Source organism: Oncorhynchus kisutch, unplaced genomic scaffold (assembly GCF_002021735.2).
Source record: "Oncorhynchus kisutch isolate 150728-3 unplaced genomic scaffold, Okis_V2 scaffold1645, whole genome shotgun sequence".
NCBI classification, from domain to species: Eukaryota; Metazoa; Chordata; class Actinopteri; order Salmoniformes; family Salmonidae; genus Oncorhynchus; species Oncorhynchus kisutch.
The window spans coordinates 16544-32675 of NW_022263590.1; the positions used below are offsets into that span (position 1 = coordinate 16544).

Genomic DNA, 16132 nt, shown 5'->3' on the forward strand with positions numbered 1-16132 from the left:
AATACCATCCATTGGGATCGAAACTAAATGGTGGTTTTGAAAATCACTGTTTTTAACTTTAAACCCACCCTGTGATGTCACAAAGCCTTTTTAAAGGGCTTCTAGACTTTTTAACCACAGATCACAGAGACGCGGTGTTTTCACACACTGTATGTAGGCGCTGGTTTGGTGCTGGAGAAGTGCCCCTTTAAAAGGCTTTATGAAGCCTTCAGAAAACACTGTATGTAGGCGCTGGTTTGGTGCTGGAGAAGTGCCCCTTTAAAAGGCTTTATGAAGCCTTCAGAAAACACTGTATGTAGGCGCTGGTTTGGTGCTGGAGAAGTGCCCCTTTAAAAGGCTTTAAGAAGCCTTCAGAAAACATTCATAACACCTTCATAGAATGAATTTAGTTTTTTTTTTCAAAGATGCTTCGTTAAACCTTTAAAGATCTAGTTCATTATGTAAATACTCTGTCTGAGTCGTGTGTCTTTAACAAACTAGCAATCTGTTCCTCGAGGTTCTGGCTCAAGACTTTAAAAAACCAACAGAGAGAAGAGAAGGAGTGGGTGACAGTACGTGGGTTTAGATGATGCATGAGAAGAGAGAGACAGAGAAAGGGGGAAGTGAGAGAGAGAGGAAAAGATAGAGAGAGGGAGGAAGAGAGGAAAAGAGAGAGAGAAAGAGAGAGGGAGGGAGAGAGAGAGAGGGGGGGAGGAAGAGAGAGAGAGAGAGAGAGAAACAGAGGAGAGAGAAGAGAGAAAGAGAGAGTGAAGAGAGAAACAGAGTGAGAGAGTGAGAGTGAGAGAGTGATGAGAGAAACAGAGAGAGAGTGAGAGTGAAGAGAGAAACAGAGAGTGAGAGAGAGAGTGAAGAGAGAAACAGAGAGCGAGTGAGAGAGTGAAGAGAGAAACAGCGAGAGAGAGTGAGTGATGAGAGAAACAGAGATTGAGACAGAGAAGAGAGAAACAGAGAGAGAACGAGGGAGGAAGGATCGACCAGCTTGCACTCAGCAGCAGCCTACCCATCCTTCTTGTAGAATTCCAGCATCATGTTGTCAGTGGCAACGCTGAGTGGGCGTCTGCCATGGTCATGCGGCAGCTTGCGTTCTGATTGGTCCATGTCTGGCGAAGGCATGGAGCTGTAGTTTGAGTTGTGGTTGGTGTGGACAGGACTGCCGTAGCAGCCCGTCAGGTTAAACTCAATATCTATAGGAGAGGAAGAGAGAGGAACCAATTAGGTCAGGATCCTAAAGACAGTGTGTGTTGCAGGTATGTGTGTGTATGTGTGTGTTTAAGCGTGCATGCATGTGAGTGTGTGTGTGCCTGCGTGTGTGTGTGTGTTTGCAGGTTTGGCCCTGTCCGGGGGTGTCCTCGGATGGGGCCACAGTGTCTCCTGACCCCTCCTGTCTCAGCCTCCAGTATTTATGCTGCAGTAGTTTATGTGTCGGGGGGGCTGGGGTCAGTTTGTTATATCTGGAGTACTTCTCCTGTCCTATTCGGTGTCCTGTGTGAATCTAAGTGTGCGTTCTCTAATTCTCTCCTTCTCTCTTTCTTTCTCTCTCTCGGAGGACCTGAGCCCTAGGACCATGCCCCAGGACTACCTGACATGATGACTCCTTGCTGTCCCCAGTCCACCTGGCCATGCTGCTGTTCCAGTTTCAACTGACCTGAGCCCTAGGACCATGCCCCAGGACTACCTGACATGATGACTCCTTGCTGTCCCCAGTCTACCTGGCCATGCTGCTGCTCCAGTTTCAACTTCCACCTGACTGTGCTGCTGCTCTAGTTTCAACTGTTCTGCCTTATTATTATTCGACCATGCTGGTCATTTATGAATATTGAACATCTTGACCATGTTCTGTTATAATCTCCACCCGGCACAGCCAGAAGAGGACTGGCCACCCCACATAGCCTGGTTCCTCTCTAGGTTTCTTCCTAGGTATTGGCCTTTCTAGGGAGTTTTTCCTAGCCACCGTGCTTCTCCACCTGCATTGCTTGCTGTTTGGGGTTTTAGGCTGGGTTTCTGTACAGCACTTTGAGATATCAGCTGATGTACGAAGGGCTATATAAATAAATTTGATTTGATTTGATTTGATTTGCAGGTATGTATGTGTGTGTGTGTGTGTGTGTGTGTGTGTGTGTGTGTGTGTGTGTGTGTGTGTGTGTGTGTGTGTGTGTGTGTGTGTGTGTGTGCATGTATGTGAGTGTGTGCGTGTGTGTGTCAGTGAGCGTGTGTGTGTGTGTAAGTGTGTGTGAGTGAGTGAGCGTGCGTGTGCGTGTGTGTGTGTGTCTCACCTCCAGGGAAGAACCAGTCAGCGTGCTGTATGATGGGTTCTATGATCCCCACTATCTGAAGAGACACTGTGGTCATCATCTCTGTCATGTTCCTGGAAACAGCACACACTCAGTGAGACAGCACTTGATTTAACTTGGGAGTTTGCACTTTTGGGACTATTCGATAGGTTACCGAGTAAAGTGAACCACATGCTTCAAAAGTATTTCAAGGTTCCCTCCGCAGACAGTCAAAAGACCACTAAAATGTTGACTGATAAGGTAGCGTATTTTGAGGAGAGACAGAGATACAGAGAGAGAGACAGAGATACAGAGAGAGAGAGAGACAGAGAGAGAGAGAGAGAGACGGAGAGAGAGAGACGGAGAGGGAGAGACGGAGAGAGAGAGGGAGAGACGGAGAGAGAGAGAGAGAGATACAGAGAGAGACAGAGAGAGAGGGAGAGAGAGAGAGAGAGAGAGAGAGAGAGAGAGAGAGAGAGAGAGAGAGAGAGAAGGGAGGACAGGACACGTACCCACTCTCGTTGGAGTGGGTCCAGAGGAGGTTGGGACCCAGAACTATGGCCATGTTACCAGGAGTCATCTTGTTGGAGTCCTGATAATCTCCTAGCTTGGCTAGGAACTTGATTAAGTATCTGATAGGAAGAGGAGATATACACACTCAATCAATCAGTCTGTCAATCAATAAATCACTCAATCACCACATGCTTTACAGTAACCAGACCTGGAAGCCTAAATACCAAGCAGCATCACAGTAACCAGACCTGGAACCATAAAGACCAAGCAGCATCACAGTAACCAGACCTGGAACCATAAAGACCAAGCAGCATCACAGTAACCAGACCTGGAACCCTAAAGACCAAGCAGCATCACAGTAACCAGACCTGGAACCATAAAGACCAAGCAGCATCACAGTAACCAGACCTGGAACCATAAAGACCAAGCAGCATCACAGTAACCAGACCTGGAACCATAAAGACCAAGCAGCATCACAGTAACCAGACCTGGAACCATAAAGACCAAGCAGCATCACAGTAACCAGACCTGGAACCCTAAAGACCAAGCAGCATCACAGTAACCAGACCTGGAACCCTAAAGACCAACAGCATCACAGTAACCAGACCTGGAACCCTAAAGACCAAGCAGCATCACAGTAACCAGACCTGGAACCCTAAAGATCAAGCAGCATCACAGTAACCAGACCTGGAACCCTAAAGATCAAGCAGCATCACAGTAACCAGACCTGGAACCCTAAAGACCAAGCAGCATCACAGTAACCAGACCTGGAAGCCTAAATACCAAGCAGCATCACAGTAACCAGACCTGGAACCCTAAAGACCAAGCAGCATCACAGTAACCAGACCTGGAACCCTAAAGATCAAGCAGCATCACAGTAACCAGACCTGGAACCCTAAAGATCAAGCAGCATCACAGTAACCAGACCTGGAACCCTAAAGATCAAGCAGCATCACAGTAACCAGACCTGGTTAAAGACCAAGCAGCATCACAGTAACCAGACCTGGAACCTTAAATACCACACACACACACACACACGGATGTTCTCTGTTGGTTATCAATATTTTTGTGAACTCTGTCACATGGCCTCTATCCCTGATAGGAGGTCCAGGTCACAGGGCCTCTATCCCTGATAGGAGGTCCAGGTCACAGGGCCTCTATCCCTGATAGGAGGTCCAAGTCACAGAGACTCTATCCCTGATAGGAGGTCCAAGTCACAGAGACTCTATCCCTGATAGGAGGTCCAGGTCACAGGGCCTCTATCCCTGATAGGAGGTCCAGGTCACAGGGCCTCTATCCCTGATAGGAGGTCCAAGTCACAGAGACTCTATCCCTGATAGGAGGTCCAGGTCACAGGGCCTCTATCCCTGATAGGAGGTCCAAGTCACAGAGACTCTATCCCTGATAGGAGGTCCAAGTCACAGAGACTCTATCCCTGATAGGAGGTCCAGGTCACAGGGCCTCTATCCCTGATAGGAGGTCCAGGTCACAGGGCCTCTATCCCTGATAGGAGGTCCAGGTCACAGGGCCTCTATCCCTGATAGGAGGTCCAGGTCACAGGGCCTCTATCCCTGATAGGAGGTCCAGGTCACAGGGCCTCTATCCCTGATAGGAGGTCCAGGTCACAGGGCCTCTATCCCTGATAGGAGGTCCAGGTCACATGGCCTCTATCCCTGATAGGAGGTCCAGGTCACAGGGCCTCTATCCCTGATAGGAGGTCCAGGTCACAGGGCCTCTATCCCTTATAGGAGGTCCAGGTCACAGGGCCTCTATCCCTGATAGGAGGTCCAGGTCACAGGGCCTCTATCCCTTATAGGAGGTCCAAGTCACAGAGACTCTAGCCCTGATAGGAGGTCCAAGTCACAGAGACTCTAGCCCTGATAGGAGTTCCAAGTCACAGAGACTCTAGCCCTGATAGGAGGTCCAAGTCACAGCCTGCGTCTACACAGGCAGCTCCATTCTGATCTCCACTAACTGTGACTTGGACCTCCTATCAGGGCTAGAGTCTCTGTGACTTGGAACTCCTATCAGGGCTAGAGTCTCTGTGACTTGGACCTCCCTGTGTCTACACAGGCAGCTCCATTCTGATCTCCACTAATTGTTCTTTTGACCAATCACATCAGGTCTTTTTAACATCAGATCTTTTTCAGAGCTGATCTGATTGGTCAAAAGACGAATTAGTGATATAAGATCCGCATTGCTCTGCCTGTGTAAACATAGTGTCACAGACTCAGAACTTTAACACCCAGATAAAACACAATCTAAACCACATTAGTAGGTTTAAGTTGACCCTAGACGCCTGACCTTGGGTCAGTTTTGAAATTCCCCCACTAATGGTTAAGGTTCCGAGTGGGGGAGGGGAAGCTGATCCTAGATCTGAACCTAGAGGAAACTTCAGCCTGGCAACAACCCAACATATAAAACAGATGTGGAGGGTCCTGCTGGCAGCAGGTCTCTGTAGACTGTAGAGAGGGAGGGAGAGATGGGTTCTGACCTGAAGTTGTTCAAGTTGTCAGTTGGTAGTTTTTCGCACGCCGCCAGCAGAGCTTGTAATCTCTTGTCCATATCCTGAATACTGGATGGGGAAGACAACGGTGAACAGGGCTCAGGGTGTGTTGTAGTCAAGGCAGTGTTTTTCTCAGTGTTGTTTCCTACCAGGGAGACCAGCAGGCTACAGTGTATGGCGGCAGGGTAGCCTAGTGGTTAGAGCGGTTGGTTGCAGAAGGTTGCAAGTTCAAACCCCCGAGCTGACAAGGTACAAATCTGTCGTTCTGCCCCTGAACAGGCAGTTAACCCACTGTTCCTAGGCTGTCATTGAAAATAAGAATTTGTTCTTAACTGACTTGCCTAGTTAAATAAAGGTAAAAAAAAAGGTCATTGAGAGGCTAATTGGTGTCAGCTAACCATCTGAGGGACCGGTAATCCAGAACCCAGGGACCAGTGCCGAACCACGGGCCAGAGGTTGACAAACACTGTGTTAACAATGTCTATTACTGTGATAATGGTCACGGCCTGTTCTGTCACTATGGTACAGTTTGTTCTCTTCTGTGTGGGAGCGCTCCCTATAGACATTATCTCCAGCTCTCCCTATAGACATTATCTCCAGCTCTTCAACATGACTAAAAGGGATCTGTTATCTGTGGTAGAGATGCTGAGGTTATGAAGGGATCTGTTATCTGTAGTAGAGATGCTGTGGTTATGAAGGGATCTGTTATCTGTAGTAGAGATGCTGTGGTTATGAAGGGATCTGTTATCTGTAGTAGAGATGCTGTGGTTATGAAGGGATCTGTTATCTGTAGTAGAGATGCTGAGGTTATGAAGGGATCTGGTATCTGTAGTAGAGATGCTGAGGTTATGAAGGGATCTGGTATCTGTAGTAGAGATGCTGAGGTTATGAAGGGATCTGTTATCTGTAGTAGAGATGCTGTGGTTATGAAGGGATCTGTTATCTGTAGTAGAGATGCTGAGGTTATGAAGGGATATGTTATCTGTAGTAGAGATGCTGTGGTTATGAAGGGATCTGTTATCTGTGGTAGAGATGCTGAGGTTATGAAGGGATATGTTATCTGTAGTAGAGATGCTGAGGTTATGAAGGGATCTGTTATCTGTAGTAGAGATGCTGAGGTTATGAAGGGATCTGTTATCTGTAGTAGAGATGCTGAGGTTATGAAGGGATCTGTTATCTGTAGTAGAGATGCTGAGGTTATGAAGGGATCTGTTATCTGTGTTAGAGATGCTGAGGTTATGAAGGGATCTGTTATCTGTAGTGGAGATGCTGAGGTTATGAAGGGATCTGTTATCTGTAGTAGAGATGCTGAGGTTATGTAGGGATCTGTTATCTGTAGTAGAGATGCTGAGGTTATGAAGGGATCTGTTATCTGTAGTGGAGATGCTGAGGTTATGAAGGCATCTGTTATCTGTAGTAGAGATGCTGAGGTTATGAAGGGATCTGTTATCTGTAGAAGAGATGCTGAGGTTATGTAGGGATCTGTTATCTGTAGTAGAGATGCTGAGGTTATGAAGGGATCTGTTATCTGTAGTAGAGATGCTGAGGTTATGAAGGGAATCTCTACTCACTTTGACGCCTGAATCCAGTCCTCGTAAAGTTCACTGGTCATCAGTGGCTCTGGAAGCTCACGGAGGTATGATTTCAGAGCCCCTGAGGAAGAGAAGGATGGAGAGACAGAGGGAGGGAGGGAGGGAGAGAGAGAGAGAATGGGAGGGAGGGAGGGAGGGAGGGAGGGAGGGAGGGAGGGAGGGAGGGAGGGAGGGAGGGAGGGAGACAGCGGGATGGAGAAAGAGAGATGGAGAGAGAGAGAGAGAGAGAGAGAGAGAGAGAGAGAGAGAGAGAGAGAGAGAGAGATCATCTCATTAGGCCTAATGGAGGTGTGGTTTTCTCTGTTCAGAATACTAATGAGAATACACACAACGCTGCCACCCTCCGATTACTCAAGGAAGTGGACAGCAACATTACAAGGAAGCCTTTAGGATAGAGAGCGTCTTGGGCAAAACACAAGCAGACGACTTGGGAGATGTTAAGGGATGTGATCCTCTCGCCCCACAGCTGAACTAAACTCCAGGGCCAAATCCAGTTTCACCTTTCAAGTTGTATTAGTGGTACGGGAGGCCCTTGGTGTACACTGTCCAATGAAATGCTTACTTGCAGGCTCCTTACTGGACAATGCAACAGCAATAAGAAATAATACATGATAAGAATACCAACATCAAGTAAATGTCTCAGTAGAAGAGTAGAGACATTTTAGCATCAATATAACACAGGAAGGAACCATGTATAGTCCAATATTATAGACCAGTGTGTGTGTGTGTGTGTGTGTGTGTGTGTGTGTGTGTGTGTGTGTGTGTGTCTGTAAATGTCTGTGTGTGTGTGTGTGTGTGTGTGTGTGTGTGTGTGTGTGTGTGTGTGTGTGTGTATGTGTGTGAGAGTGTGTGTGTGAGAGTGTGTGTGTGTGTGTATGTCTGTAAATGTCTGTGTGTGTGTGTATGTGTGTGTGCTAATGTGCTGAGAATCAGAGCAGTTTCTAGTAGATGTCCTGGATGGGTGGGAGCACTGTGATGTACTGGGCCTTGTGGTTGTGGACGGAGCCGTTCCCGTACCAGGCCGTGATGCAGCCGGTCAGGACACTCTCCACGGTGCAGCAGTAGTAGCAGCCGGTCAGAACACTCTCCACGGTGCAGCAGTAGTATTTGGAGAGGACCCGAGGTGACACGACAAATTTCTTCAGCCGCCTTTGGAAGTTAAAACGCAGTCGCAGCCTCTTGACAAGAGGGGTGGTGTTGTTGGTCCATGTCAAGTCCTCTGATGGGGACGCAGAGGAACTTAAACTGCTGATCCTCTCCACTACAGTCCTGTCGATGTGGATCGGAGCATGTTCCCTCCTCTACTTCCTGAAGTTAAACAATCAACTCATTTGTTTTGCAGATGTGGAGGGTGTTGTCCTGGCACCAAAATGTCAGTTCACATAGCTCCTCCCTATTGGCTGACTCATCGTTGTTGGTTATCAGGCCTACAACCGCTGTGCCGTCAGCAAACTAGATGATGGAGTTGGTGTATATATATACAGTATATAGTGCACTAATTTTGACCAGGGCCCCTATTCCCCATATAGTGCACTACTTTTGACCAGAAACATATGGGTCCTGGTCAACAGTAGTGCACTAAATAGGGAATATGCTGTCATTTGGGACACAACCCGGCTCACTACTGGAGGAGGAGGATGTTAGGAAATAGGCAACAAGGAAATAGGCAACAAGGTGTGAAGGAAATAGGCAACAAGGTGTGAAGGAAATAGGCAACAAGGAAATAGGCAACAAGGTGTGAAAGACAACAGTCTTCCACAAACACAAGAAGCCTTGATTGTGTTGACCGAACATTGATGTATGTATTTCTGGAGGCGAGAATCTCCTGGAAGCAGAGTTATATCTAATGGTTATATATAGACAATGGAGCTAGCTAAAGGCTCGTTGTTATGGAGACCAGAGCCTGAGCCAGAGAGAGAGAGAGAGGTAAGAGGCGTGCAGGGGTGTGAATTAATCTGCGATGGTGTTTGCGTGTGCGTGTCAGATCTGGGTTCAAAGTGTATTTAAGTATCTATACTGATCTGGGTTCAAAGTGTATTTAAGTATCTATACTGAACACACATATAAACATAACCTGCAATCATTTCAAACATTTTACTGAGTTACAGTTAATATGAGGAAATCTGTTCATTGAAATAAATTCATTAGGTCCTAATCTATGGATTTCACACGACTGGGATTACAGATATGCATCTGTTGGTCACAGACACCTTAATAAAAAAGTAGGAGCGTGGATCAGAAAACCAGTCAGTATCTGGTGGGACCATTTGCCTCATGCGGCGCTACACATCTCCTTTACATAGAGTTGATCAGGCTGTTGGTTTTGGCCTGTGGAATGTTGTCCCACTCCTCTTCAATGGCTGTGCAAAGTTGCTGGATATTGGCGGGAACTGGAACGCGCTGTCGTAGACGTCAATCCAGAGCATCACAAACATGTTCAGTGGGTGACATGTCTGGTTAGTACTCAGGCCATGGAAGAACTGGGACATTTTCAGAATTGTGTACAGATCCTTGCAACATGGGGCTGTGCATTATCATGCTGAAACATGATGTGATGGTGGTTGGATGAATGGCACGACAATGGGCCTCAGGATCTTGTCCCGGTATCCCTGTACATTCAAATTGCTATGGGTAAAATGCAATTGTGTTCGTTGTCCGTAGCTTATGTCTGCCCATACCATAACCCCACCGCCACCATGGGGACCTCTGTTCACAACGTTGACATCAGCAAACTGCTCGCCCACACAACGCCGTACAAATGGTCTGCGGTTGTGAAGCCGGTTGAACATATTTCCAAATTCTCTAAAACGCTATTGGAGGGCGGCTTATGATAGAGAAACTAACATTCAATTCTCTGGTGGACATTCCTGCAGTTAGCATGCCAATTGCACACTCACTCGAAATTTGAGACATCTGTGGCATTGTGTTGTGTTACAAAACTGCATATTTTAGAGTGGCCTTTTATTGTTCCCAGCACAAGGTGCACCTGTGTAATGATCATTCTGTTTAATAATCTTCTTGATATGCCACACCTGTCAGGTGGATGGATTATCTTGGCACAGGAGAAATGTTCACTAACAGGGATGTAAACAAATTTGAGAAAAATACGCTTTCTGTGCGTGTAGAACATTTCTGGGATCTTTTATTTCAGCTCATGAAACATGGGACCAACACTTTACATGATGCATTTATTTATCTGTACACTGTAGTATTTAAAATAGTTTTTTGAATTTTGAGTATTTTAATGGTTATTTGTAAAAACGAAATAGTCTATCAAATTATATTTGAGGGTATTTTTAAATACTTATTTCAAATACTATGCATGGGAGTGTATTTAAGTGTTTTCATATACTGTGTGTGGGTGTGTGTGTGGGTGTATGTGTGGGTGGGTGTGTGTGTGTGTGGGTGTGTGTAAGGTAACCTGCGATGGCGTGGGGGTCAGCTGAATATTCCTGTACGTCCATAACACCACAGTCCAGGGAGGCCTTCAGCTTCTTCAGCTTGGAGGCCGAGGGAGCAACTCTGAACAGACCCTACACACACAGGGAGTCAGGAAGACAGGGAGTCACTCTGAACAGACCCTACACACACAGGGAGTCAGGAAGACAGGGAGCAACTCTGAACAGACCCTACACACACAGGGAGTCAGGAAGACAGGGAGTCACTCTGAACAGACCCTACACACACAGGGAGTCAGGAAGACAGGGAGTCACTCTGAACAGACCCTACACACACAGGGAGTCAGGAAGACAGGGAGTCACTCTGAACAGACCCTACACACACAGGGAGTCAGGAAGACAGGGAGTCACTCTGAACAGACCCTACACACACAGGGAGTCAGGAAGACAGGAAGTCACTCTGAACAGACCCTACACACACAGGGAGTCAGGAAGACAGGGAGTCACTCTGAACAGACCCTACACACACAGGGAGTCAGGAAGACAGGGAGTCACTCTGAACAGACCCTACACACACAGGGAGTCAGGAAGACAGGGAGTCACTCTGAACAGACCCTATACACACAGGGAGTCAGGAAGACAGGAAGTCAGGAAGACAGGGAGTCAGGGAGTCACTCTGAACAGACCCTACACACACAGGGAGTCAGGAAGACAGGGAGTCAGGGAGCAACTCTGAACAGACCCTACACACACAGGGAGTCAGGAAGACAGGGAGTCACTCTGAACAGACCCTACACACACAGGGAGTCAGGAAGACAGGGAGTCACTCTGAACAGACCCTACACACACAGGGAGTCAGGAAGACAGGGAGTCACTCTGAACAGACCCTACACACACAGGGAGTCAGGAAGACAGGGAGTCACTCTGAACAGACCCTACACACACAGGGAGTCAGGAAGACAGGGAGTCACTCTGAACAGACCCTACACACACAGGGAGTCAGGAAGACAGGAAGTCAGGAAGACAGGGAGTCAGGGAGTCACTCTGAACAGACCCTACACACACAGGGAGTCAGGAAGACAGGGAGTCAGGGAGCAACTCTGAACAGACCCTACACACACAGGGAGTCAGGAAGACAGGGAGTCACTCTGAACAGACCCTACACACACAGGGAGTCAGGAAGACAGGGAGTCACTCTGAACAGACCCTACACACACAGGGAGTCAGGAAGACAGGAAGTCAGGAAGACAGGGAGTCAGGGAGTCACTCTGAACAGACCCTACACACACAGGGAGTCAGGAAGACAGGGAGTCAGGGAGTCACTCTGAACAGACCCTACACACACAGGGAGTCAGGAAGACAGGGAGTCAGGGAGTCACTCTGAACAGACTCTACACACACAGGGAGTCAGGAAGACAGGGAGTCAGGAAGACAGGGAGTCAGGAAGACAGGGAGTCACTCTGAACAGACCCTACACACACAGGGAGTCAGGAAGACAGGGAGTCAGGGAGTCACTCTGAACAGACCCTACACACACAGGGAGTCAGGAAGACAGGGAGTCAGGGAGTCACTCTGAACAGACTCTACACACACAGGGAGTCAGGAAGACAGGGAGTCAGGAAGACAGGGAGTCAGGAATACAGGGAGTCAGGAAGACAGGGAGTCAGGAAGACAGGGAGTCACTCTGAACAGACCCTACACACACAGGGAGTCAGGAAGACAGGGAGTCACTCTAAACAGACACTACACACACAGGAAGACAGGGAGTCAGTAAGACAGGGAGTCACTCTGAACAGACCCTACACACACAGGGAGTCAGGAAGACAGGGAGTGTAACTTTGTCTACAATAAACACTCTCTAGCGGCTAAATCCTATATTAACGCTACTCTGTAATCAGAATGTTTAGTAGTTTTAATTAGGCTTCATCTGGGTCTGGGAAACTTAGTAGTGTTAATAAGGCTTCATCTGGGTCTGGGAAACTCAGTGTTAAGTAGGCTTCATCTGGGTCTGGGAAACTTAGTATTAAGTAGGCTTCATCTGAGTCTGGGAAACTCAGTGTTAAGTAGGCTTCATCTGGGTCTGGGAAAGCTAGTGTTAAGTAGGCTTCATCTGGGTCTGGGAAACTTATTGTTAAGTAGGCTTCATCTGGGTCTGGGAAAGCTAGTGTAAAGCAGGCTTCATCTGGGTCTGGGAAAGCTAGTGTTAAGTAGGCTTCATCTGGGGCGGCAGGGTAGCCTAGTGGTTAGAGTGTTAGTAACCGGAAGGTTGCAAGTTCAAACCCCTGAGCTGACAAGGTACAAATCTGTTGTTCTGCCCCTGAACAGGCAGTTAACCCACTGTTCCTAGGCCATCGTTGAAAATAAGAATTTGTTCTTAACTGATCTTGCCTAGTAAAATCTGGGTCTGGGAAACTTATTGTAAAGCAGGCTTCATCTTTTCCTATACCTCCTCCTGCATGCCACACTCCAGCAGCATTGTGACACAGGCCTCGATGGGGAAGGCGATCTCTCTGCTGCTGATGGTCAGGTGTTCCTCCAGGGCCTTGCCATACGAAGGCTTCTCCACCCACGCCTCTGTGGCAGGACAACACATTATACAACAGTTAGACACACGAGGCATGTGTACATGTGCAGGCATGGACGAGCTCTCTCTCTCTCTCACACACACACACACACACACACACACACACACACACACACACACACACACACACACACACACACACACACACACACACTACTCACCCTGGTGAGCCTTAATGGTGGACACACACACACACACACACACACACACACACACACACACACACACACACACACACACACACACACACACACACACACACACACACACACACACACACACACACACACTACTCACCCTGGTGAGCCTTAATGGTGGGCAGGACACTCTGGAGGATCTCTAGAGACTTCCTGTGATATTCTGCCTGGATCTCTATGAGCTACAGGGAGACACACAGAGACACAGGGACAGAGAGGGGGACAGAGAGGGGGACAGAGACACAGGGACAGAGAGAGGGACAGATACACAGGGACAGAGAGGGGGACAGAGACACAGGGACAGAGAGGGGGACAGAGACACAGGGAAGGAGACGGGGACAGAGACACAGGGACAGAGAGGGGGACAGAGACACAGGGACAGAGAGGGGGACAGAGAGGGGGACAGAGACACAGGGACAGAGAGGGGGACAGAGCCACAGGGACAGAGAGGGGGACAGAGACACAGGGACAGAGAGGGGGACAGAGACACAGGGACAGAGAGGGGGACAGAGACAAATGGAAGGAGAGGGGGACAGAGACACAGGGACAGAGAGGGGGACAGAGACACAGGGACAGAGAGGGGGACAGAGACACAGGGAAGGAGACGGGGACAGAGCCACAGGGACAGAGAGGGGGACAGAGACACAGGGACAGAGAGGGGGACAGAGACACAGGGACAGAGAGGGGGACAGAGACACAGGGACAGAGAGGGGGACAGAGACAAATAGAAGGAGAGGGGGACAGAGACACAGGGACAGAGAGGGGGACAGGGACAGAGAGGGGGACAGAGACACAGGGACAGAGAGGGGGACAGAGCCACAGGGACAGAGAGGGGGACAGAGACACAGGGACAGAGAGGGGGACAGAGACAAATGGAAGGAGAGGGGGACAGAGACACAGGGACAGAGAGGGGGACAGAGACACAGGGACAGAGAGGGGGACAGAGACACAGGGAAGGAGACAGGGACAGAGCCACAGGGACAGAGAGGGGGACAGAGACACAGGGACAGAGAGGGGGACAGAGACAAATGGAAGGAGAGGGGGACAGAGACACAGGGACAGAGAGGGGGACAGAGACACAGGGACAGAGACAAATGGAAGGAGAGGGGGACAGAGACACAGGGACAGAGAGGGGGACAGAGACACAGGGACAGAGAGGGGGACAGAGACACAGGGACAGAGAGACACTTAAGGAAACAGAGGGAGACAGAGAGACACAGAAGGACAGAGGGGTGACAGAAGGACAGAGAGACACAGAGGGACAGAGGGGTAAAAAGGTGAGGTTTAAACAGCCGCTCAGCTATATGACTGTAAAAGGAGTCAATGTCATCTGAAGGGCAAATGCAATGATACAGAAAACGTACTAACCGTCTGAAAGTAGTTTGCATAGTCTATTTCTTTGGCCACAAAATTATACATATCAGCTGATAGTTGATCCTGGAAAAGAGAATAAGAAATGACCTTTAACCTTATTGCAGCCTTTAACCTTAATACAGCCTGTAACCTTAATACAGTCTGTAACCTTGTAGTGGTTAATACAGTCTGTAACCTTGTAGTGGTTAATACAGTCTGTAACCTTGTAGTGGTTAATACAGTCTGTAACCTTGTAGTGGTTAATACAGTCTGTAACCTTGTAGTGGTTAATACAGTCTGTAACCTTGTAGTGGTTAATACAGTCTGTAACCTTGTAGTGGTTAATACAGTCTGTAACCTTGTAGTGGTTAATACAGTCTGTAACCTTGTAGTGGTTAATACAGTCTGTAACCTTGTAGTGGTTAATACAGTCTGTAACCTTGTAGTGGTTAATACAGTCTGTAACCTTGTAGTGGTTAATACAGTCTGTAACCTTGTAGTGGTTAATACAGTCTGTATCCTTGTAGTGGTTAATACAGTCTGTAACCTTGTAGTGGTTGATACAGTCTGTAACCTTGTAGTGGTTAATACAGTCTGTAACCTTAATATATTCTGTAACCTTGTAGTGGTTAATACAGTCTGTAACCTTAATACAGTCTATAACCTTGTAGTGGTTAATACAGTCTGTAACCTTGTAGTGGTTAATACAGTCTGTAACCTTGTAGTGGTTAATACAGTCTGTAACCTTGTAGTGGTTAATACAGTCTGTAACCTTGTAGTGGTAAATACAGTCTGTAACCTTGTAGTGGTTAATACAGTCTGTAACCTTGTAGTGGTTAATACAGCCTGTAACCTTGTAGTGGTTAATACAGTCTGTAACCTTGTAGTGGTTAATACAGTCTGTAACCTTATAGTGGTTAATACAGTCTGTAACCGTGTCGTGGTTAATACAGTCTGTAACCTTAATACAGTCTATAACCTTGTAGTGGTTAATACAGTATGTAACCTTGTAGTGGTTAATACAGTCTGTAACCTTGTAGTGGTTAATACAGTCTGTAACCTTGTAGTGGTTAATACAGTCTGTAACCTTGTAGTGGTAAATACAGTCTGTAACCTTGTAGTGGTTAATACAGTCTGTAACCTTGTAGTGGTTAATACAGCCTGTAACCTTGTAGTGGTTAATACAGTCTGTAACCTTGTAGTGATTAATAAAGTCTGTAACCTTGTAGTGGTTAATACAGTCTGTAACCTTAACACAGTCTATAACCTTGTAGTGGTTAATACAGTATGTAACCTTGTAGTGGTTAATACAGTCTGTAACCTTGTAGTGGTTAATACAGTCTGTAACCTTGTAGTGGTTGATACAGTCTGTAACCTTGTAGTGGTTAATACAGTCTGTAACCTTGTAGTGGTTAATACAGCCTGTAACCTTGTAGTGGTTAATACAGTCTGTAACCTTGTAGTGGTTAATACAGTCTGTAACCTTGTAGTGGTTAATACAGTCTGTAACCTTGTAGTGGTTAATACAGTCTGTAACCTTGTAGTGGTTAATACAGTCTGTAACCTTGTAGTGGTTAATACAGTCTGTAACCTTAATACAGTCGGTAACCTTGTAGTGGTTAATACAGTCTGTAACCTTGTAGTGGTTAATACAGTCTGTAACCGTGTAGTGGTTAATACAGTCTGTAACCTTAATACAGTCTGTAACCTTGTAGTGGT

The 16132-nt window shown here is 47.4% G+C and overlaps 1 pseudogene; it reads right to left on the reverse strand.

The window, feature by feature from the left end:
- Positions 1-16132, reverse strand: part of LOC109884999 (rho GTPase-activating protein 44-like) — a 37122-nt pseudogene that overhangs the window by 16531 nt on the left and 4459 nt on the right.